Source organism: Symphalangus syndactylus, chromosome 1, assembly GCF_028878055.3.
Source record: "Symphalangus syndactylus isolate Jambi chromosome 1, NHGRI_mSymSyn1-v2.1_pri, whole genome shotgun sequence".
NCBI lineage: Eukaryota > Metazoa > Chordata > Mammalia > Primates > Hylobatidae > Symphalangus > Symphalangus syndactylus.
The window spans coordinates 158,188,641-158,213,721 of record NC_072423.2 but is presented as its reverse complement, the minus strand read 5'-3'; the positions used below and the strand labels follow the sequence as shown (position 1 = coordinate 158,213,721).

The 25,081-nt window shown below is 46.0% G+C and overlaps 1 pseudogene; it reads left to right on the top strand.

Moving 5' to 3' along the window:
* The first annotated feature begins 696 nt into the window (after positions 1-696).
* On the top strand, positions 697-2,137 carry LOC129487939 (uncharacterized; annotated as a pseudogene).
* The last annotated feature ends 22,944 nt before the right edge of the window (positions 2,138-25,081 follow it).

Genomic DNA, 25,081 nt, shown 5'->3' with positions numbered 1-25,081 from the left:
TGGGAGGCTAAGGTAGAAGAATTGCTTGAACCTGGGAGGCAGAGGTTGCAGTGAGCCAAGATCGTGCCATTGCACTCCAGCCTGTGTGACACAGTGAGACTCCATCTCAAAAAAAAAAAAAAAAGAACGGACATCATTTATCACAGTTCTGGAGGCTGGAAGTCCAAGATGAAGGTGTGGGCTGATTAGGTTCTGCTGGGAACACTGCATCCTCATGTGGTGGAGGGGATGGAAGGTCAAGAGGCCTCAGCTAGTTCTCTGCTGCCTTTTTTTGAGGCATTAAGCCATTTGCAAGAGTAGGGGCCCCACCTCTTAATACCACCGCAGTGACAATTACAATGTCATGTGAATTCTGGAGGGGACACAGTCACACTGCAGCATCTGCACCTGGTGAACATGGTTCTCTCCCGTGTCAGAATTTTGTGAGCTCCACACGGGCAGGGTTGCATCTGTTTTATTCTCTGATTTATTCTAAGCCCCGTGTCCCTGGCACAGGATGGCTGCTTGGCAGTGGGGAGTGGGTGAACCAGTGGTACCCAGGGCTGCCAGGCAGGGCCCTGCAGGGGACAGACCCAAGGGCTGTTATGGGGACGTCTGCTGAGGGGGGAATTTACCACGGTAAGGGCAGGGCTGGGAAGCTGGGCAGCCAGTTTCACCCTCGCACAGGGTTCCTAGCAAGACCAGCAGCCAGAGGTGATGTCCTCAGTAGAGAACGGTGGCCCCTGGAAACGTGTAGCTGGAAGGGGAAACACTCGGGCCTCTGGTAGGGACCATCCTGGGGTGGGGTCGGCCAGGGTCAGCTGCCTTTCCTTCATGCTGGGACGGAGATGTTGTGTGCATGTGACAAAGCATTTGATAGCATGCCAAAAGTTTACTCCATTATGTGCGTGTCAAGTGTCTGAGCAGGTCAGAAGTCTCGTTCTATGTGAACGTGCTCACGCAGACAGAAGCGGAGGGGCTCCGTCGCTCTGCCCTCACACCGCTGAACTGCAAAGGTCTCCCGCTCGTCAGGCTTGCGGCTCGGCCGCGAAGTGTGTCAGGTGTGCATCCTGGGCACTCCTTTGTGCTCTGTCCTATGGTGACACAGGCGGCGTGGGGTTAGACAGGTACCGGTCAGATTACGGTGGCACAGGCGGCGTGGGGTTAGACAGGTACCGGTCAGATTACGGTGGCACAGGCGGCGTGGGGTTAGACAGGTACTGATCAGATTACGGTGGCACAGGCGGCGTGGGGTTAGACAGGTACTGGTCAGATTATGGTGGCACAGGCGGCGTGGGGTTAGACAGGTACTGATCAGATTACGGTGGCACAGGCGGCGTGGGGTTAGACAGGTACCGGTCAGATGCATGGGCTCCCTAAACCCCTGCTGTGGCTTCGGCAGTAAAGACAGGATGCACCCACGTCACAGGAGGAGCACAGGCGGGGTGTTGGTGTTGGGGCAGCCTTCAGGGTCTCCAGACCCCGGCCCCACTCACGCAGCAGCCCAGGAAGGAAGAGCAGAGTCCCAGGTGTCTCCTGAGAGAGTCCCTGGTGGGTCTCCCAGGAGCTGCCCCTCCCTGGAAGTCACAGGACAGGAATGACAGATCAGGGAACTGCAGGAAGCTGTCACCTCTGGGGTCAGAATATGCCCAGCCTGCGGGGGCTCTCTGTCGGGGTCTTCGAGAGCCAGAGAGCCTGCCTTGTGCTGCATACCTGGCTTTGCTCTGTGCAGAACCCAGCACACGTGATTTTGTGTGACATGCCAACAGCCTGGCTCCCAGGACAGGAGGCCTGCCCTGGGGGAGTGGCTGCAGGAGGAGGGTGGGGCGGGCACCCATGAGTCTGTCCAGCCTTGTCACAGATGCATTGCCCACCCTGCGGTCCTGATTTCAGCTCACCTCAGAGTAAATCAGAATAAACCGCACCCAGACTTTCACGAATGCATGTTGACGCTTTCAGTTCACCCATTTCTTTGCTAACTTTCTTCCTATTTTCTTCTAATGCGAGAGCTTATTAATTCGATATTTATCATTTTGAATAACTTTTCTCCTTTTTAGTAACAAAATGTACTTCACTCTTAGTAAAATGTATTTACTATTTTAGTAACAAAAATGTACTTGCCTAATCATGTTTAAAATATAGTGATGTGAAAAATTCAGACATCTCTATTTCCTTTCTTCCGATGACTCAACCCCAAATGTCTGGAATTGATTCCGAGCTATCCAGGACCCGAAGCCAGCCATCCAAGAGGGAAAAGAAACCACACCCTTCCTTCTGGGAACCTGGCCAGGAACCCCAGAGCACAGGCGCCTGGCCTTGGTGACACTTCATTTCCACATCTGCAGGCCCATGGAGTGAATTCATTTCTTTTCTCACTGCATGTATTTTGCTCTTACCCTTGTGCTGTTTCACACCTGGCAGCCTCAGTTAGCACTCCAGCCCACCTGAAGCTGTGCACAGCCCATTCCTGCAGGGTTTGATAGCTGCAACCTCAAACCCATCAAAAGATTCCAGAAATTAAACCAAAGTTAAAATCCTCCATTATTACAGAACGTTATTAAATGTTAAGTCTCAATCTGAAAAGTTTCTGCCAAAACTTTACGTAAAAAACTTTTTAAATTCAAGACAGGTTCTCACTCTGTCGGCCAGGCGTGGAGTGCAGTGGCGTGATGGTGGCTCACCGTAACCTCAAACTGTTGGGCATAAGTGATCCTCTTGCCTCAGCCTCCAAAGTAGCTAGGATCACAGGCGCATGTCACCATGCCTAGCTAATTTTTAAATTTGTTGTGTAGAAGTGGGGTCTTGCTGTCTGGCTCAGGTTGGTCTCAAACTCCTGGGCTCAGGCAGTCATCCCATACTGGCCTCCCAAAGTGCTGGGATTACAGGCATGAGCCACCATGCCTGGCCTACATAGAAAGCTTTTATAGTCCTTGTAACTTTCAAGTTTTCTGTGTTGTTTTTCAAAAATAATATGTGAAATGCAAAATCCCAACTGGAACACAGTGTGTTTTAGCCGCTGTTTCATTTGTTACGAGGAATTTCCAAGCATATCTGGTCAACCCCAGAGATTTTGTTTGCACACAAAACAATCACAGAGCACAGAACGTTAGAGCCATAGAGTGGTTTTGTGCCGACAGCCGAAGCTTAGAAAGGTGGAGGCCACCATGCGATATTCCCATTGCTTGTTTTCTGTAATTTCAGATTATGTCAAATAGAAAGCACACAGCCCTTAAAAAAAATAAAGCTCAGGAAAAATCTCATTTGCTAAACGTGGCTTTTTACATTTTAGTTTGGAGCTAGTTGCCGGACTGGAATTGCATTCTGTCAGCCTGGGTCCCTGGTCACCCAGTCCTCTGCCAGCTGGTGTCTATCTTCTGGCCCTTGGCATGCACACAGCACAGTTCTGGCCACTGAGAAGGGGAGGGCTTGTGGCTGACTGCGTTTTCCTTTGCAAGTGAAGGCAAGCCTGGATTGAGGACACCTTCCCGCCCCTTCCTGCCTCCTTTTTTCTTGAAATGCAGTCCCGATGCCTACAGGGGCACCTGCCATTGGCACCATGAGGGGCAGGCATGAGGATCCACATCCACACTCAGGCATGGGAAGCAACGGGTGGCACAGCCTTGGGCCACCAGCCTGGGGTCCCATCACGCAAGAAAAACACCGGCCTGACGGCAGACGTGAAGGAAACGGCCCACCTGCCCTGTTCACCTTTACCCTTTCTCACAGAGTTTCCTAAACACACAGGATGGAGTGTTAACCTGCTAACCATGTTAACCATGTGAGTGATTAGAAAACCCTCCCTACCAGACACTAACAGTTTGCAACTGTGGACTTTTAAAAATCATCTTGGCTGAGAGGGGAGACAGAGTGGAGGGGCCTGGACTCGCTGCCTGCATCTCAGATGCTGCAGCTTCAAAAGGAGGCTTCCTGAATTAAAGGAAGTTACTCTGTTCCATTTTATTTTTGTTTTTAGCTTCTTATTTTGAACTAATTTCAAGCTTACAGTAATTTGGGGGTGAAAAAAAGAACAAATCTTCCATATACTCTTTATCCATATTTATCTATTTTTAACTTTTTGCCACATTTGTCATAGCAGTCTCTCTTCCCTTTCCCTCTGTCTCTGTTCGTCTCCTTGCCTCTTCCTCTTTCTTTCTTTCCCCTGCTTTACTTTATATCTCTTACCCCTTAATACTTTAGTGTTTATTGGCTGGGCACAGTGGCTCACATCTGTCATCCCTGCACTTTGGGAGTCTGAGGTGGGTGGATCACCTGAGGCCAGGAGTTCGAAACCAGCCTGGCCAACATGGTGAAATCCCGTCTCTACTAAATACAAAAAATTAGCCAGGTGCACACCTGTAATCCCACTACTAGGGAAGCTGAGGCAGGAGAATTGCTTGAACCCGGGAGGTGGAGGTTGCAGTGAGCCGAAATCGCGCAACCGCATTGCAGCCTGGGTGACAGAGTGAGACTATGTCTAAAAAAAACAAACAAACAAACAAACTTCAGTGTTTATTTCCTAAGAATAAGGATATTCTCTTATGTAACCACAGAAGCTATCAATTCAAGAAATGTAACATGGAGCCAGTACTTTTTATCTCATCTACAGTTTTCATTCTAACTTTGGCAGTTTCTTTCCTATCTTTTTTTTTCTTGGTCCAGGACGGAGTACCAGATCACATGCTCTATTTAGTAATCATATCTCTTTATTCTTTAATCTGCTGCAGTTCTTCAGCCTGTCTTTGTCTTTAACAGCAGTGATATTTTTGAAAAAATACCAGCCGGTTATGTTAAAGAATGCCCTCAATTTGGTTTGGTCTGGTATTTTGTCAGGATTGAATTCGAGTTATATATTTCTGGCTGGAGTGCTCTGTAAACAATGTCCTTGAGATACCAAACGCAGAGACCTCTGTCAGCTTGTCCTGATTGGCAATGTTAATTTTGGTCCCTGATAAGGTGGTTCCTCCTCTGAATAGTCACTGATTTTCCTCGTCCTTGGGTGTATTGTGGGAGATCTGCTGAGGCTGAGAACGCCCTGTCTGCCCACAAAGCTGCCTCCTGCCCCAAGCTGGCCTCACTGGCACCAAGTCACGTTTGCACTCAATTGGGTCAACCTTTACGGTGATGGCTCCATATGCTAATTTTCCAAATCCATCATTTCTTACCGCATTCTATAAAGAAGGGCTACTTTCTTCCCAGTGTTTGTTTATTATCCCTGTGGGTTCATGGATTCTCTGTTCGGCAACGTTATTCTATTTATAGTGGGTTATAACTGATTGTTGTTCTGATGTTGCTGCTCCCGTTGTTCCAGGTTTGCTGTGGACGTCTGTTCAGGCTGTTCCAGCGTCCTTCTTTGTACCAGTCCTTGTTTTGAACTCATCCTTATTTTCTTTTTTCTTTTTTTTTACATGTCTGCATTTCTTTTTATTATTATTATATTTTATTATACTTTGAGTTCGAGAGTACATGTGCACAACGTGCAGGTTTGTTACATATGTATACACGTGCCATGTTGGTGTGCTGCACCATTAACTCGTCATTTACATTAGGTATATCTCCTAACACTATCCCTCCCCCTCCCCCAACCCCACAACAGGCCCCGGTATGTGATGTTCCCCTTCCTGTGTCCAAGTCTTCTCATTGTTCAATTCCCACCTATGAGTGGGAACATGCGGTGTTTGGTTTTCTGTTCTTGTGATAGTTTGCTCAGAATGATGGTTTCCGACTTCATCCATGTCCCTGCAAAGGACATGAACTCATCCTTTTTGTGGCTGCATAGTATTCCATGGTGTATATGGAGCATGTCCTTCTTTTCTTTTTTTTTCTTTTCTTTCTTGCTTTTTTTTTTTTTTTTTTTTGTGACAGAGTCTCACTGTATTGCCAGGCTGGAGTGCAGTGGCAGCTGACTGCAACCTCTGCCTCCTGGGTTCAAGCGATTCTCCTGCCTCAGCTTTCCAAGTAGCTGGGACTACAGGCATGCGCCACCACGTCTGGCTAATTTTTGTATTTTTAGTGGAGATGGAGTTTCGCTTTGTTGGCCAGGATGGTGTCAATCTCTTGACCTTGTGATCCGCACGCCTCAGCCTCCCAAAGTGCTGGGATTAAAGGCGTGAGCCATGTGCCTGGCCACGTCCTTATTTTCTATGCAGTGGATGCACCTTCTCTGCCTTGAGGCTGGATCCAGCCCTTTCTCTGAGAATTCTGGTTCTTTTTAGTAAGGAATGGCATTTAGAAGTTAAGATGTGGGTGGGAGATGTGCTCATTGCTCATGGGCCATCAGAACCTCCAGACCCTTCTACCTCTGCTGCAACCAAGCCCCACAGCACTTCTTTGCCTGCCTCATTCCTGTGCATCCCGTCTTGCATGGTGACGACCCCGGCTCACAGCAGCAGAGGCAGCATCACGCATGGCTCAAACACGCCGTAACACAGAGCAGGTTTGGAATGGCTCCACCCACAGGACCACAAGAAATCAACCCAATGAGAGTTCCAGATCTGTTTGCAGCTTTTTTCTTTAGTCTGAGGGTATGCAGTCAAAGTGCTGTCTTCAAAAATTACTTAAATTTGTTTTGTCCCGACTGTCCTTCATATGATGGCTAATCATTTGAAAGACACTTGGGTTCCTTTGTTGGCATTCTGTTGTAGCATTTTCCCCAATTCTTGATAATTTTATTATTTGAATATGTAAAATGTCATGATTCCAAAAGTTAAAACTATTCAAAAAGCTGTGCTCAGAGAAATGTCTTCTCCTCTCTATTTCTCCTGCCCTGTTTTCTCCAAAAGGAACCAGTTCGTTTATTTTAACAGCTTTCCTGAACAATAATTCATATACCATAAAATTCACCGGTTTAAACTGTATTTAGTGTTTTTTAGTATTCATGGAATTGTGAAACCACCACAATCAATTTTAGAACATTTTTATCAACTAAAAAAAAAAAATAAGGATTTGTCCCCATTAGTAGCTATTACCCATTTCCTGCGCCCCGACCCCCACCCCAGCCCCCCCACCCACCGCCCCGCCCCAGTCCTGCTTCCTGACCTTAGGCAACTGCTATGTTTTTGTCTATAGATTTGCCAATTCTGGACATTTTCTATAAGGGGAATCATACAATCTATAGCCTTGTGCACCTGGCTTCTCTCACACAGCACCATGTTTTCAAGGTTCATCCATGTTGTGGCGTGTACCAGTACTTTATTCCCTTTTATTGCCAAATCATACCCCATCATATGGATTGACCACATTTTATGTAGCTGTCTATCAGTTGATGGCCATTTGCGTCATCTCCTCTTTTTGGCTGTTATGAACAATTCTGTGATGAACATTGTGTGCACGTTTTTGTGAGGACATAGGCGTCGCCTCTCTTATGTATTCCACTAGGAATGGAACTGCTGGGTCCCACATTCGCTCCGTGGTTAGGTGCTGAGGAACTGCCAGACCGTTTCACGAAGCACCTGCGCTCTTGGCTGCTTTACGCTCCCATCAGTGCGTGAGGGTTCCGGGCTATGCACATCCTCAGCAGCCCTTGTTACTGTCCATCTGCGTCCCGACCGCCATGCTAGTGGGTGTGCGGTGGTGCCTGAGTGTGGCTTGATTCCCATTTCCCTGATGGCTGATGACGCTGAGTGACCTCACTGGCACCTGGCCCCTTCGTGTGTCTTCCTGAGAGCAACGCCTCTTCACATCCTGTGTCCGTTTGGCCTGGTGGGGTAATTCTTTCATCGTGGAGTTGGAAGAGTTCTGGATCTATTCTGGATGCACACCACTTATGAGACACCTGGTCTGCACAGACCTTTTTCCACTCTGGGGCTTGTCTTTTCACTCTCTTGATGTTTCTAGAAGTTTCTCTGTTCCTTTTGTTGTTTGTGGTTTTCAGATCATATCACAAAAGGATTTGCCTAACCTGAGACTGCAAAGATTGACACTTGTATTTTTTTTGAGAGTTTTCTAGTTTTACCTTTTACATTTAGGCCTTTGATCCCTTTCTAGTTTATTTTTCTCCTTAGATTAGTTAGCCTGTTCTAGGCCGTCTTACACATGGAATCATGCAGGATTTTTTTTACAAAAATCCTTCTTGTTACAATTTCAGCATTTATATTTTTGAAAAAACATATGTCTTTCTCTATATTTCCTAACTAATGTACCATTTTTTAAAACGTACTTTTTTATGTTAGCAAATCTCTCTATATCTGCAGGGTCTTTTATTCTATATTTTGTTGATTTGTATCTTACTTGCTTGTTTTTTGGTTTGATTGGTCTTGTTCAAGCTCTATGTATTTTATTAATCTTTCTAAGAAGTAAGCAGTTTTTTTGGTTAATCTTTTTTTGATAATTTTTTATTTGTTTCTGTCCTTATATTCATTATTTCCTTTCTTCTTGTTGTTTTCAATTTATTCAGTGTTTCTATTCAGTTTTCAGATTTTTGTATTGAATATTTTGTTTTATTTTGAAGTTTTCTTGCTTCCTGTAAATACATTTGAAATTATAAAATTTCTTTTAAGTGCTAATTTAACATTGTCCCACAAAGTTTTACATTTTTGTTTTTATTTTCATTTGGTTCTAAATATTTTGTAACCCTCTTCTGATTTACTTTTAAACCCAAAGGATATTTAGTAATGTCATTTCCTTTCCAAAAATGTGGTATTTTAAAACTTCTATCCTTTTGTTATTTATTTCAAAATTTATTATACTATTACATTAGAACACACTTTGTTGCCTTAGAGTTTGTTGTGTTTCTTTCTTGCTAAATACACTTTTCATGATATATGATCAAATTGTATAAACATTCTATGCATTTTTAAAAGTATAGTGTCTCTCAGATGCAGAGTTCTATGTAAATATAATGTAGAATTTGTATGTTTCAAATCTTTGATGTCTGCTATTTTATATGTTTTAAGAAATATATAATATAATTGCCAACTTATATTTTTCTCTGTATAGTTATGTCAGTTTTTGCTTTTTTTTTTTTTGAGACAGAATCTCCCTCTGTCACCAGGCTGGAGTGCAGTGGTGGTATCTTGGCTCACTGCAACTTCTGCCTCTCGGGTTCAAGTGATTCTCCTGCCTCATCCTCCTGAGTAGCTGGGATTACAGGCATGCGCCACCATGCCCAGCTAGTTTTTGTGTTTTTAGTAGAGATAGGGTTTCACCATGTTGGCCAGGCTGGTCTTGAACCCCTGATCTCAGGGATCCATCCGCCTCGGCCTCCCAAAGTGCTGGGATTACAGACGTGAGCCACTGCACCCGGCCAGTTTTTGCTCTTTTAAAGGAACATTCTTAAGTACACATATGATCATGATGGTTGCATCTTGTTCATCTGTTTCCTCTTTCACGTGTGTAACATCATGCTGTTCGTTGGTGATTATTTTCCTTTGGACTTGGCAGATAGCAGGGCTACTATCTAGTTTTATATTGATTCGAATTTGCCTAGCACTTCTTTTTCTATTTACTTTAAACTTTTTAGTACCCTTTACTTTTAAGTTTGCTTCTCTTGGAAAACTGTTGATTCTTTCTTTATAAATCCAAGCTTCGTACTGGTGTTTTAGCTCATTAAGTTGATCGTGTCTGGTTGCAGCAGGAGTTTATTTCTGCCTCCTTCATTCATAATTGGCTTTTACATTCCTTTCTTTTTTCCTAAGTTTCTTCTATAGATTTTAATGGTGGTTACCTTTAGTTTAAGATCCACATCAATACATAGCTAATCGTATTGATTTCCTGAGCAGATTAATATTAAATCTTTGGACTCCCATGTTGATTCTGTTTAAATATTTACTTTTGCATTGTTGTAAATGTACTTCATCTTCTCTCCTCACTTTGTTCCTGGCCTGTTTTTTTTTTTTTTTTTTTTTGAGACGGAGTCTGGCTCTGTTGCCCAGGCTGGAGTGCAGTGGTGCGATCTTGGCTCACTGCAAGCTCTGCCTGCCGGGTTCATACCATTCTCCTGCCTCAGCCTCCCGAGTAGCTGAGACTACAGGCACCTGCCACCATGCCCAGCTAATTTTTTGTATTTTTAGTAGAGACGGAGTTTCCCCGTTTTAGCCAGGATAGTCTCGATCTCCTGACCTTGTGATCCACCCACCTGGGCCTCCCAAAGTGCTGGGATTACAGGCGTGAGCCACCGCGCCTGGCTGGTCCTGGCTTTTTTAGATAACAATAGACTTTACTAAAATCTATCTGATCTAAAGCTTTTTATACCTATAGTTCCTATTAACATCCTCCTGGATTTATTTATCTTCTAATTTCCTTGAAGAACGTTTTCAAAGTGAGTTTTGGAAAAGTGGATCTTCTGAGGCCTTTTATATTGGAAGATAATTGGATATGTGCTTGTACTTCCATGACAATTGAGTTGGCTATAACATTCTATGTCAAATTCCTTTTTTTCATGTTTTATTTTATTTTATTTATTTATTTATTTATTTATTTATTTTTTAGACAGAGTCTTGCTCTGTCTCCCAGGCTGGAGTGCAGTGGCATCATCTTGGCTTGGCTCACTGCAACCTCCAACTCCCTGGTTCAAGAGATTTTCCTGCCTCAGCCTACATAGCTGCTGGAATTACAGGCATGTGCTGCCATGCCTAGGTAATTTTTGTATTTTTAGTAAAGATGGTATTTCACCATGTTGGCCAGGATGGTCTCCATCTCCTGACCTCATGATCCACCTGCCTCACCCTTCCAAAGTGCTGGGATTACAGGTGTGAGCCACTGCACCTGGCTTCTGTGTCAAATTATTTTCCTTGAGGTCTTTAAAAATATTACTCTAGTGTCTTCTGGCACCCACTGTGGCTGCTGGAAACTCCGAAATCAAACTTACTCTTTTGTTGGTGATCTGCTCTTCATAGAAACTTTTGGAATTTTCTTTGATATTCTCGAGTTTCACTATCAATTATGGGTAAGTTTCCCATCCATCCTATTTGACACTCTCTAAGCCCTTTCAACTTGAGAGCTTTCATCTTTAATTTTTCTCATTTTACCTTCGAATATTTTTTCTCCATTTTTATTTTTCTCTTTTTTCCTGGAACTCCATTATCTGTACATTGCCACTTCTTTAATTACCTTAATCACCTTTAACTGTTCTTTCATACATTCTCTGTTTTCCTATTGCCTTTTGGGCAAGTTGCCTCTAGCCCGCTCACCTGGCTTCAGCTGCATTTGGCCTCATTATGTTCCTTACTTCAATTATTTCATTGGATGCTAGACATTCCTTGTTCCCTGCTTTATGTCTCTGGTATCTGCCCTTATCTCTTTGAATATGTTTATTTGTATAAATTCTTGGTGCATCTGTTTTAAAACTGTGAACAGGGGAGGCCAAGGTGGGCAGATCACCTGAGGTCAGGAGTTCGAGACCAGCCTGGCCAACATGGTGAAACTCTTTCTCTACTAAAAATACAAAACTTAGCCAGGTGTGGTGGCACGGGCCTGTAATCCCAGCTACTCAGGAGGATGAGGCAGGAGAATCACTTGAACCCAAGAGGCGGAGGTTGCAGTGAGCCGAGATTGCGCCACTGCACTCCAGCCTGGGCAACAGAGCAAGATTTGTCTCAAAAAATAAAAATAAAATAAATAAATAAAACTTTAAACAGTGTCCTCATCTCAACTTGTTCTTGTTCAGGGGTTGCAGTCCTTGGGTGTTAGCTCTTTGGAGTGGGTGTGTTCCCCCTGGGGTATAAGACACTGGTCGGAGGAGCCCAGGTCAGGTCTTCCCCAGAAGTGGGGTTGGGAAGGGGAAGAGTCTGGGCTAACCGCTCCATTAGCTAGCCCTACCGCTAGCATCTGGGGACAGGGAGTTACAGTCAAACTCTTAAAAAACAAATAGCTGAAAGTGCAGTGAGGTGAAGTATCCCCAGAGGACAGGACGGGCAGACCTGCCTACTTTGCAGAAGAGCAGAGGGGAAGGAGTGTGGGGCCATCTCCCGCCCAGCCCCGAGCCTCCCTGATAGTCCTCCCACCCACCCAGCTCCGGATGGTGCTCTCACTCACAAGATTGCTGCTTTTCCCATAGACCAGTAGGAGTTCCAGGCCTTTTCTCCAGCTGTCCCTGAATTCTCCTTGCATTCTTCCTTCTTAACTTCCTCCATTCAAGGCTGGAGGCCCCAGTCTGCAAATCAGGACCCACGTCCCCCTCCACACCTTCCCATTTTTGTAGTTCTGTTTGGAGTCTGGACTCCGTAAATCTCTGTGTGCTCCTGGACCAGGTGTTGGTGCACTGGGGCTGCCTTGGAAGCTGTCCCAGGTGTTTCCCAGTCATTACAGATCCCAAGACACTCCTAGGTCCCAGATCCCCGGATCTGGAGGAGAGGGGCCCATTCTGCCAGGCTTCCCCCCTGGGTCACAAACTCGCATCTGCCCAGACTCTGACTGCTCTCGCTCTCTCTTTCTCTCTCTGTTTCTCTCTCTCTGTCTTCCCTCTTTTTCACTCTCCGCTAGGTTTTATGGAGAAATCCTGAAAGAATGTCCCGGTTTGCTTACCATCACATCGACCCCGCCCACCGGCATTGAGGCTGTGCACCGTCTCCCCTTCTGTGCCTGTCCAAAGCACTCGGGACTGTCGTCCCTTTACACACGGGGGTACTGGTCCATCTACGCCATGCTGAGAGCTGCTGCCATGAAAAGACCCCTGGATCTCACCCCTTCCAGCAGCTACCTCTTCTCCTCTTTCTAGAGAAACCACCTAAACGGACTTCCTACACACGCCAGCCCCACCTCCTCTTTCCTGTTGTCGCTTAGGCCCACCACAGTGCCCTTTGCCCCCCACAGTCACCCCTGCTAGGGCACCGGCGGCTAGCACTTCTCCACCAACCCCTCCTCCGGAAGGGCTTTTTTGGGAGGGATCCTGGAGCCCGATCCTGGTCCCCCTCCCATCATCCTAACCTCCTCCTGTCTTTATTCTCCATCTGTAGGATCTTCCCAGGCAAAGTCACCTGCAAATCACATCCATACCCCAGAAGCTCCCAAAATCTCATCTGCAGCCCAGACCTGAATACTGGGTCAGCTGACACCTTATCTGGGGCATCACACACTTTTTACAGCCTTGGGCCACTCACACCAGGGCTTTGCTTTCCCCCGACAAGGTGCTCTTCTTCCTGTTACCTCCATCTCGGTACAGGGGGCTGCTCTCCTTCCAGATGTTGAAGTCAAAACTCTTGGGATTTTTCTTGATTCCTCTTTCTCTTCAAACCCAGGTCCAATCCCGGGGCTAATCCTGTTGACCTAGCCTGTTCATAATAAAGGCCTGTGCTCTTTCCTCCTCCTATGGTGGTTTGATGGGCCTTCGTGTACCCATCACTCATTTGATCCCAGAGTCTCCTCTAGAGACAGAAGATGCCTCTGCACAAACACTGACACACACCGAGTGTCACAGCAATTCCACTGGTGGGAGACAGACACCCCAGAGCATTTGAACAATCGCTTTTCTTTGTTGCAGTTTTCTTCTGCCCCAATGACTGTCTCCTCTGACCACACAATTTGGTTTTGCCTCTTTCTCCATGTCGAAGGCTTCCTTGTGTCCGGTGGTCTTCGACTATTTCTCAGCATGAGGCACTGAGAAGGGATGTGGAACCCCGGGGGTCTGTGTGTGTGTGTGTATGTGTGGCATAAGGAGATTTGCCTGTGGGACGTGGGATGACCAGGGAGGTGCGTGGGTCTCATATTGAGGAACTCTTGAATCACGCAGATTTTTCTCATGAGTGTGTTTCCCTGAAAGGATTTCTGGGGTCCCTGGGATGTGGGGTGGAAGGATCTGTCACTCTGTCCCCTGGGGTGTGGGATGGAAGGAACTGTCATTCTTTCCTCTGGGGTGCGGGGCAGACGGATCTGTCATGCTGTCTCCTGGGGTGTGCGGCGGAAGGATATGTCATTTTGTCCCCTGGTGTGCAGGGCGGAAGGATCTGTCATGCTGTCCCCTGGGGTGCACGGCGGAAGGATATGTCATGCTGTCCCCTGGGGTGCACGGCGGAAGGATATGTCATTCTGTCCCCTGGGGTGCAGGGCGGAAGGATCTGTCATGCTGTCCCCTGGGGTGCAGGGCGGAAGGATCTGTCATGCTGTCCCCTGGGGTGCAGGGCGGAAGGATCTGTCATGCTGTCCCCTGGGGTGCAGGGCGGAAGGATCTGTCATGCTGTCCCCTGGGGTGCAGGGCGGAAGGATCTGTCATGCTGTCCCCTGGGGTGCAGGGCGGAAGGATCTGTCATGCTGTCCCCTGGGGTGCAGGGTGGAAGGATCTGTCATTCTGTCCCCTGGGGTGCGGGGCGGAAGGATCTGTCATTCTGTCCCCTGGGGTGCGGGGCGGAAGGATCTGTCATTCGACTGCCACAACTCTTGGATCCAAGTAGGCAAAGGCCACTGTTCCTTCACTCCTGCTTCCCGTTCCTGCCTTGGGATCTCCATGACAGTGTCTTCTGGCCGATTCCTCCTGGACCCTCCCAGCTGGGCCGGGGCTGCCCCCTGCCCTCCTGGATGTGGATCACCTCTTGGTAATCCTGTGCATCCTGCTTTCAGCCTCGCCTTATGCCCCCTTTGAGAGATGCCTGAGCCTCCCCAGGGTCTCCCTGTAGCTCCTGTAGCCTCCTCTGTTTGGCTTCACCGCTGTCCATTCGTCCATCATCTTGTCCATCTGCCTCCAGCCCTCAGACTTTGCCATGGCCCTCTGCCTTTCACTGTCTTGGCCCTGGAACATTTTATTCCTCCTCCTCTTCCTCCTCCTCCTCCTCCTCTTCCTCCTCCTCCTCCCTCTTCCTCTTCGTTCCTCCTCCTCCTCCTCCACCTCCTCCTCTTCTTCTTCTTCATCATCATCATCACAAGGTCTCACTATGTTGCCCAGGCTGGCCTTGAATTCCTGGCCTTGAGCAATCCTTTTGTCTCGGCGTCCCAGAGAGCTGGGATTACAGGTGTGAGCCACCACACCTGGCCATGCCTTCTATCTTTTTTCTCTGCTTTCAACACTTAAATATTTTTAGCCAGGTTTCAGCAGTAAATGGATGGACATGAGGGCCCTGTCTGCCTGTTGGACCAGAAGCCCTTGCATCTGATCTAAACAAACCCCTTCTTGCCTTTGTTAGGGTTTCTGCTTGGTTTTATTCAGAAAATTGACGTCTCAACTCTAATATTTATGTTCTTGTCACAGACAACTGTGATAGACTAATCAGTTACCTAATTGTCCTAAACCCAATCTTTTAATAAAATCTGGTTTCTTAGGAACTGGAGCGACAGGTTTGTGAGAAAGCTCCTGCCGTGATGAGGCCAAGAGCGTGGGAGTGAGTTCCAGGCTCCCAGAAGTGGGAAGTATTTGGGAAGTATTTTGGATTTTGGCTGTAAAGAATTCCCTAGAAAAATAGCTGAACAGATTGGTCTCATATCGCTGTGGGACTTTCTTGGAACATGAGGTGAGGTTATGGGTTGGCTTGCAAATAAAACCAAACACATTTCCCAATGAGGGAATGGGGCTATGGTTAGGATGGGATCCATGGGGGTTCTGGGGTGCTGGCAGGGCTCTGCTTCTGATCTGGTTACATAGCTATTTGCTTTATAATCATTTACTAAATGTGTGATTTGTGAATTCTTCTGCATGTATGTTTTATTTCACAATAAAATGTCAACTTTTTTTTAACAACTAAGCAAAGTTAAGAACAATGCAGTGTAATTTCCTTGGAAATACGCTTTGAAAGTTTTTTAATTGGGCAAATGGAAAATTACTTTTTATGAAGATGGTTTCTGCATATCGTAAAAATGCCGTGTGCTGAACCACACATTAAGTGAAAGCGTCTAGATAAGGGCAGCCATTTGTTCTTCCCGATAAGGCACCCTCTACTGTTTTCTCTGGAATCAAACTGGCACGCCTGATGACTGGTGTTTTTATAAATCAGTGAGTATTTACATGTCTCAAACAGGCAAGTTTAAAACCACACAGTCAGGAGTGTGTTAAACACTTGACTTCGGGTCTTAATGATCCATTGCCCTTTTCATTTCTTCGTTTTGGGTCTGGCTGCTTTGCATGAGGATATTTTTCTCCTGTCTCTTGTTGCCTGGCTTGCAGGAGAGTTGGTGATAGGAACACAAGGAGCAGAGAACACATCGGCCTCTGACAGCCGTTCTGTGCAGATCAGTCCTTCAGCCACGCAAAGGAATTGCCACCAGAGCAGGACATGTCTTCTACCCTCTCGGAAGTGATGAAAGCGCCTTTCAGAAATTACAGCAGTGAGAAAACTATGACGTTGAACGATACCTGATCTAACCAACCCCCATCCTGCCTTTGACCTCCAAACTGTCTTTCCTCACTCCTAGGCCTGGGCCAAACGAACTTTGGAAGATATTTATACTTTAAACGATAATAGCCCTTCTCCCAAACTGAACTGCCTGTGTAAAGCTAATGAAAGGCCACTAGGTTAGGAGGATGAGAGGAGCCTGGATTCTGCTAAAATATAGATGTAAACGATGACCAGCCATTACTCCGGAGGTCACAAGATTTGCAGCTTCTGCAGATAAACATCACTATTGTAGAACCTAAGATTGGCCGTTTGAGATGTCCTTTCAAGTTTTTGCATTTCTGATGTCCGACTGATCCTGTGGCGCCACTCAGAAGTGGACTCCGTGGCCTGCTAAACTATCCTTGAAACACACTAGCCTCCAAATTTTCGGGGAAATTGATTTCAGTAATAACTCCATCCCCCATGTGGCGTGGCTGGCCTTGTGTCAATTAAGCTTTCTGTATTGCAGTGCAGTGGTTTCAGTGAATTGGTTTTTTCTGTGCAGTGGGCAGGAGTTTTAATCTCTTAATTTTGGATCCGGCCTTCAGGTGGTGACAGTGATTGGACAATTACTTTAGTAGCATGAGATACTGAGACTACTGCACTCAGATGGATGGAATGGGCAAGAAACATGACTTGAATGCACCATGGACTCTACACCAGCGTCTGTCCCCGGCAAAGGGGGCTCTGGGAACTAGAACAGTCATTCCCACCTTCTGAGCGCATTAGATCACTGCAGGGAGCATTGGAACGTGCTTTCCGGGGCTGCTCTGGGCCCAGGCTCCCATGTGAATGTGCATTTTAAACCAAAAATAAAATTCCAAAAACCAAAAGCCCCCCATCCAACTGAATGGACCCCCACTCTTGGCCAAGAGAATTCCAAATAAACCTGAAAAACAAGTTAGGTCGGACAGGAAGGGGAGGGTCTGATATGCCTCATTGTACCCTGTCCTTTTGGGTTCAGGCACAGCTGACAGCATTAACAACACAGAGACCTTCAGACGGACCAGACAGGCTCTGGAAGTGACAGGAACAAGGCCCAGGGTGCAGGAGGAGCCTCGAGGGCTCAGCCGGGCCAGCCTGGGTGGAGGGGCCACAAGAAACCCCTGAAATGACAGAGGTCAAGTTTCACGGCCAGAAAGACTGGAGTCAGCATGAGGAAGGGGTATGCAGTGGCCAGCCTTTGCTGGGAGCTGCCTCTGTGGCCACACCCAAATCTCCTCCCCCTGCATCAGCCCCTCCGGTCCTTACGGTAGAACCACAGGCTCTTGTGAAAGGAAAATAAATCTCGAGACCCCAAGTCACTAAGCCAAAGGGAAGAATCAAGCTGGGAACTACATCAGGGAATCCTGCCTCCCATTTTATTTAAAACTGCAGATTCAGGCTGGGCACAGCTGTTCACACCTGTAATACCAGCACTTTAGGAGGCTGAGGCAGGAGGATCGCTTGAGTCCAGGAGTTTGAGACCATCTTGGGCAATGTAGCAAGGCCCTGTCCCTAAAAAATAAGAAAAAAATGCAGATTCGCTAAGCCAGACTAAGGCATAAGTGGCTGTTCCTCTATCCCCCTTTCATATGTGAATTGTGTATTTGGTGAAAAAAAGGCTAATCCGAGACTCAAAGGAATGCAACTATTTGTCTCTTATCTGCCTGTGACCTGGAAGCCCCCACTTTGAGTTGTCCCACCTTTCCAGACCAAACCAACATGCATCTGACACCTGTTGATTGATGTCTCACGTCTCCCTAAAATGTATAAAACCAAGCTGTGCCCTGACCACCCTGGGCACATGTCGTCAGGACCTCCTGAGGCTGTGTCACGGGCTCATCCTTAACCTTGGCAAATAATATAGTTAGCCTTGTGTCCCCACCCAAATCTCATCTTGAACTGCAGTCCCCAGGGTCACACCTGGCCAGAGATGACTGGATCATAGGGGCGGTTTTCCACGTGCTGTTCTCGCGATAGTGAATAAGTCTCACGAGATCTGATTTTTTTTTTTTTTTTTTTTTTTTTTTTTTGACACAGAGTTTTGTTGCCCAGGCTGGAGTGCAATGGCGTGATCTTGGCTCACTGCAACCTCCACCTCCTGGGTTCAAGCGATTCTCCTGCCTCAGCCTCCCCAGTAGCTGGGATTACAGGCATGTGCCACCACGCCCAGCTAGTTTTTTGTGTGTTTAATTAGAGGTGGGGTTGCTCCATGTTGGTCAGGCTGGTCTTGAACTTCTGACCTCAGGTGATCCACCCGCCTCGGCCTCCCACAGTGCAGGGGTTACAGGCATGAGCCACTGCGCCCGGCGATCTGATGGTTTTATAAAGGGCAGTTGCCCTGGGCTGGCTCCAACTCACTCTCCTGCTGCCTTATGAAGAAGGTGCTTGCTTCCCTCTTGCCTTCTGCCACGATCGTAAGTTTCCTGAGGCCTCCTCTGCCACGTGGAACTGTGAGTCAATTCAACCATTTTCCTTTATAAATTACCCAGTCTCGGGTATTTCTTTCTTTTCTTTTTTTTTTTTTTGAGACGGACTCTCGCTCTGTCGCCCAGGCTGGAGTGCAGTGGCACAATCTCGGCTCACTGCAAGCTCTGCCTTCCGGGTTCACGCCATTCTCCTGCCTCAGCCTCTCCGAGTAGCTGGGACTACAGGCGCCCGCCACCACGCCCGGCTAATTTTTTTGTATTTTTTAGTAGAGACGGGGTTTCACCGTGGTCTCGATCTCCTGACCTCGTGATCCGCCCGCCTCGGCCTTCGGGTATTTCTTTATAGCAGTGTGAAAGTGAACCAATACGGCGAAATAAACTTTCTAAGTGGATGGAGACCTGTCTCAGATGCTTTTGAGTTCACACTTTCCATCTGTTGGCCGTGGTGTAATATCATCTTTTCAAGCCTCCCTGTGGAGGTGGGATCTTTTGGAGTGATGATTTATTTTTCTACAATGTGTAGCTTAATTTATGGTCTGTGTACATTTTCTTCTTTGCAGCAGCTAACCTTCACTCGTTTACTATAGTGATTTTTAGAATTTTACCATTTGTCAATAACTTCCTTTGCAAAGTGTTCCTGCTCTCTGGCATGACTTTTTTATTTTATTTATTTTTTTAGACAGCGTCTTACTCTCTCGCCAGACTGGAGTGCAGTGGTGTGATCTTGGCTCACTGCAGCCTCTGCCTCCTGGGTTCAAGTGATTCTCCTGCCTCAGCCTCCCAAGAAGCGGGGACTACAGGCACGTGCCACCAGGCCCAGCTAATTTTTGTATTTTTAGTAGAGACAGGGTTTCACCATGTTGGTCAGGCTGGTCTCAATCTCTTGACCTCATGGTCTGCCTGTCTTGGCCTCCCAAAGTGCTGGGATGACAGATGTGAGCCACGGCGCCCAGCATGATTTTTCTGTAACTACATCCTACTTATTCTGGACTGAATGAGAAAATAGCAGGGGAGTCCATCTTCATCAGCACTGCCTTGTTTGGACAGTTTGGTACAGGCTTCAAGGTTTCAGGCTTTAAGCTTTTGCAAATCACTTGCTCAGAAAAACTGGGGACAGCAGGCCCATTTATATTGATTTTAAACACTTGACAAGAGGAAGATGTCATTTTACAGAGGGTAAATGTGTCTTTGAGTTATGCTGATAGGTTACTGTTAGTGCTGATTTAAAAAGACATAGCGTGTCAAAATGTGCCTAACTGGTTCTTATGTATTTCTTGCTAATTCAGCCATGAATACAATGGACTTGTACATACTGATACTTCTTATCTATTACAGAAATCTACTCATTGTTTTAATCAGTATATAAATGTAATAAGTATTAGTTTTGGAAATACAAAGTACAATAAAGAGGGAAACAGACCATGTGTTAATATCTTGGTAAATTTCCTTCCTGTCGGTTCTCCTGTGTGTCTGCCCAAGGCCATGCACTAGCAGCATTTTCTTTGTTTGATTCACACCTTGCATAACTTACGCACACTCCAGAGGTGGGTTTTATTCCCATCTTTACTAGTTTTAGGTGCAGCTGGGAGACATGGGAGGAGGGACATGGCGTGGCCACCACTGGGCGGGAGAAGTGAGCCTGCTTCTCCAGGCTCTACCTCTCCTGGGCTGTGGACCCAGCTGCTGCTCCTGCTTCTCCAGGGCTGTGGACCCAGCTGTCTCCTGGGTTTTCCTTGGGGCCGATTTTCACATGAAGCTGCTAATTTGGTATAGGAACACTCGGGAGTTTTGATTTTCATTTCAACAGCACCCCCTCCCCACCCTGCCCCCAGATAATCCTGTAATTCCCCGTCTCTCACTCACCTGCACAAGGAAGGTTTTGAAGTGGAGGCTACCTCATGTCCTATCCCCTAAGCATTCTCAGTAATATTTTTATCAATGGATTTTCTGAACCTTTAAAAACTAGAAATTCTCTCTCTCCACACAAAATATATACGCTGTACATACTGTGTATATTCATAAAAATGTATATACAAAAATTAAAAGTATATGTAAAAAGGGGCCGGGTGCGGTGGCTCACACCTGTAATCCCAGCCCTTTGGGAGGCCGAGGCAAGTGGGTCACCTGAGTTCAGGAGTTCGAGACCAGCCTGGCCAAAATGGTGAAACCCCATCTCTACTAAAAATACACAAATTAGCTAGGCGTGGTGGTGGGTGCCTGTAATCCCAGCTACTTGGGAGGCTGAGGCAGGAGAATCACTTGAAATCAGGAGGCAGAGGTTCAGTGAACTGAGATCGCACCACTGCACTCTAGCCTGGGCAACAAGAGCAAAACTCCATTTAAAAAAAAAATATATATATATATATGCAAAAAGGAGATTTTAATGAATATATAATTTTGTCAACTAAAAAATACAGGAAAAAAATGGCTAAAAATTATTGGGTCTACAACTTTAGAAATTGAATAATAGAACAAACCAAAAGTATATTGAAGGGAGAAAATAAAAATAAGGCCACAATTAATAAAGTAGAAGATGGTAACTCCATGGGGACAAATGACAGAATGGGTTTTGAAAAGACAGAAAAATTGGAAACCTCTAGCAAAATGATCAAAGGGAAAAAGAGACAGAAAAATCAGGGAGGTGCAGACCAACAATCTGAGACGTGGTGACCTCAGAGTGTCCACACAGGACCGCCCAGAAGTAGGTGAATGTGGCCTTCCCAGGTGAAGGGGGCTTTGCAGAGGTGAATAAGGAGAGGATCTGAAGGAGGAGATTGTGCTGGATCGTGTGGGTGAGTCCAGTGTATTCCTGAGTGGTTTTGAAAGTAGAAGAGGAGGCAGAAGTGTTCAGGGGCAGGCGGCAGCCTAAGGACTCAGCCCACCATTGCTGCTTTGGAGTTGGGGAAGGGGCTGCAAGCCCAGGAGTGTGGAAAGTGCAAGGCAAGGCTTCTCCCTGGAGCCTCCAGATGGGAATGCAGCCCTGCCACTGCCATTTCAGCTCCGAGAGAGCCCTGCTAGATTCTGACCTGCAGATACACAACCCACAGACAGTCAATTTGTATTGTTTTTAAGACTAAGTTTGTGGCCGGGTGCGCTGGCTCACATCTGCATCCCAGTACTTTGGAAGGCCAAGGCTGGAGGATCTCTCGAGCACAGGAGTTTGAGGCCAGCCCTGGCAACAAAGTGAGACTTTGTCTCTACAAAATAAAAATAAAAAATTGACCACGCATGGTGGTGTGTGCCTAGTCCTAGCTACTTGGGAGGCAAAGGTGGGAGAATCTCTTGAGCCCAGGAGTTCAAGACCAGCTTGGGCAACACAGTGAGACCTCATCTCTATTAAAAATAAAATAAATTAGCCAGATGTGGTGGAGCACACCTGTGGTCCCAGCAACTTGGAAGGCTGAGGTGGGACAATTGCTTGAGCCCAGCAGGTTGAGGCTGCGTTGAGCCATGTCCAGCCTGGATGGCAGAGGAAGACCCTGTCTCAAACAAACAAAAAAAACGAAGTTTGTGGTAATTTGTTAAGGGAGAAATGGAAAACTAATACAGGCATGAAAAGGAATCCATATCTATACGGGCAACGGAGAGTAAATCAATAACATGACAAGCTCGTAAGCAGCTCCATGGCAACACATTTGAAATCTTAGAATCAAAGCACACATCCCTGCAACCACAGAAGTCCCCAGTACTGGCTGAAGAAGCCTCAATAACTCTTCTTAAAAATGGAGTAAATAAAATTCTTCCAGCAAGAAAATGAAAGTTCTAGGTGCTTTTATGAGCTAGTTCTATCAAAAATTTCAGGAAGAGAGAATTTAAAATTTAGACAGACTCTTCCAGAGAGTAGCAAGATTTCACATATTTGATGAGGTCAGTTTCAGCTTGGTGAGAACAGTATGAGAGAGGGAAATGGCAAAACTCTTATTCATGAACAGAGATGGAAAAAAATACTTCCCAAAGTTAGCCAATCAAATACAGCAATTCTTTCAAAAATCTATTACCTTGAATCTCTACATTACCACCTAAAGTAAAAAAAAAAAAAAAAAGTATGTTTATTCAATAACTGCAGAAAAGGCCTTTGATAAAAATCAAACCCCATTAATAATAAAACCTCCTAACATATTAGAAATGGAAGGGAACTCCCTTAATCTGATAAAGGGTATTTACACTCAAATCAGATAAGCAAAATTTAACTCAGAATACTGAGGCCAGTTGGTAGAAATATAAACAGTTTCAACTATTTGGAAAACAATTGGTGTCATCTGGGGAAACTGAAGATGTGGAAACCTAGTACCAGCAAATCCACTCTCAGACACACACCCTATGGAACGCATAAACGCATGATAAACCTATATGTGAATGTTCACATCGGTATTGCTTATAATAGCCCTAAACCAGAAGTGACAGACATGTCCATCAGCGTGGTATATTCATGACTTAATTACTGTAGAGGAGTGAAAAAGAAGGAACGTATTGGGAATGACAAAGAAAGGCTCAGAAAAACACATGTAGTATGACACTAGTTGTATAAGGTACCAAGAACGTGCAAAGCCACCAGGTGTGGTGGCTTGGGCCTATAGTCCCAGCACTTTGGGAGGCTGAGGTGGGCAGATTGCTTCAGTACGGGAGTTCAAGACCAACCTGGGCAACACAGCGAAACCCCATCTATAGAAATTAGCTGGGCATGGTGGTGCAGACCTGTAGTCCCAGCTACTCGGAAGGCTGAGGTGGGAGGATCACCTGAGCTGAGGGAAGTCAAGGCTGCAGTGAGCTGTAATACCGCACTGCACTCCAGCCTGGGCAACCAAGTGAGACCCTGCGTCAAAAACAAACAAGCAAAAAAAAAACAAAAAAAACATGCAAATCTAAACATATACAAGAAAGACAAGCAGACACAGGCTTGGTTGAGATGTGGATATTAGAGCAATAAACTAAAGCAAGGGATGATCAACCCCCAATTTAGGATATTCCAGGTACCACTGGGGATGGAGGAAGGGATGGAAGTATCCTATTAATAGTCTGTTGAACTGAGTGGTAGGTACAGGGTATGCATCCTATTATTCTTCCCATTTGTGTGTGCTACATGTGTGATTCTGCATGTGTGGAATAGGTCATGAACTTTCATGATATGCTAACAGGATCTGAGGTGAGACACTGGCATTATGCGCTTGGTTGAGTCAATTATGTGGTGCTTTATGGGACGAATGGCAAAGAAACCAAATAGCAAGAATTGTCTGCAATGAAACTTTAGATTGGTACACAGCCGTCTACTGGCTGGGCACCTTGAGCTCATGTATCTCAACTCATAGGCCTACGAGCTAAACACTTCATCCACAGTTATGCAGCTAGTTGAAGCATGAAAATTAAGATTTGTATGTCTTTTTATTTTCAGCCAGGTGCACTTTTTTTTTTTTTTTTTTGAGACAGGGTCTTGCTGTGTCACCCAGGCTGGAGTGCAGTGGTACAATTATGGCTCACCACAGCCTGAACTCCTGGGTGCAAGCGATTCTCCTGCCTCAGCCTCCAGAGTAGCTGGGACTACAGGTGTGCACCTTCATGCCCAGCTACTTTTTGTATTTTTTGTACAGATGTAGACTCATTATGTTGCCCAGGTTGGTCTCGAACTCCTGGGCTCAGGCAATCTGCCCACCTTGGCCTCCCAAAGTGCTGGAATTATAGGCATGAGCCACCACGCCCAGCCCCAGATGCACATCTAAATATAGCAGGATGTTGCTTCTTATAAATACAATTTAAGTTTCCTATGATTTCAACTAAGATATTCATGTCTGTTTTCAGAAGAGGAAATGCTCAGGAGGATTTAGAATTGATACCGTTTCCCCTCAAAATAGTTTGCTAATATTGTTCATCTTCTGTAACATGGAAGGCTTGTGTAAGTTTTACTCAGGAAGGAAATAGAAGGGATTTAAACAACGTTGTTGTGAATATGGAGTGAGTCAGAGTCTTTCTACAAATGCTTGAAAATCTTGGCTGGAACCAACCCAGCGGTGGCCAACATTGTGGAAATACAAAGGGCGAGGCTGTTTGGTTTTGAGAATAGCTTCTTGGTGGTCTGCTTGTTAAATATTTCAGTTCTATCATAATTAAATTTGAGGACAATTAGGTGAAAATTGAAAAAAGTTGTTAAAATGTTTAATTATGCCTGTGATAGAAGAACCGAATGCACCAGTATGAAAAGCATGCCAACAGCACAGGCATCTTCTGGGGAGCACCGGCACCTTCCGGGGAGCACCGGCACCTTCTGGGGAGCAGCTGCACATGGAGCCCCTGACTCCAGGCGGCTGCCTGCAGGCCCCGTGTGGAGGCTGCGAGTGAGGAAAACTCCCCGTCAGTGTCGCTCTGACTGACACAAAACCTGCCAAAGCCACAGGCCCATGCATTTGGAATAAGTAATATAAAATAAGGTTTCTATACCTGAAAGTAAACCAAAGGGAAAAGTATTAC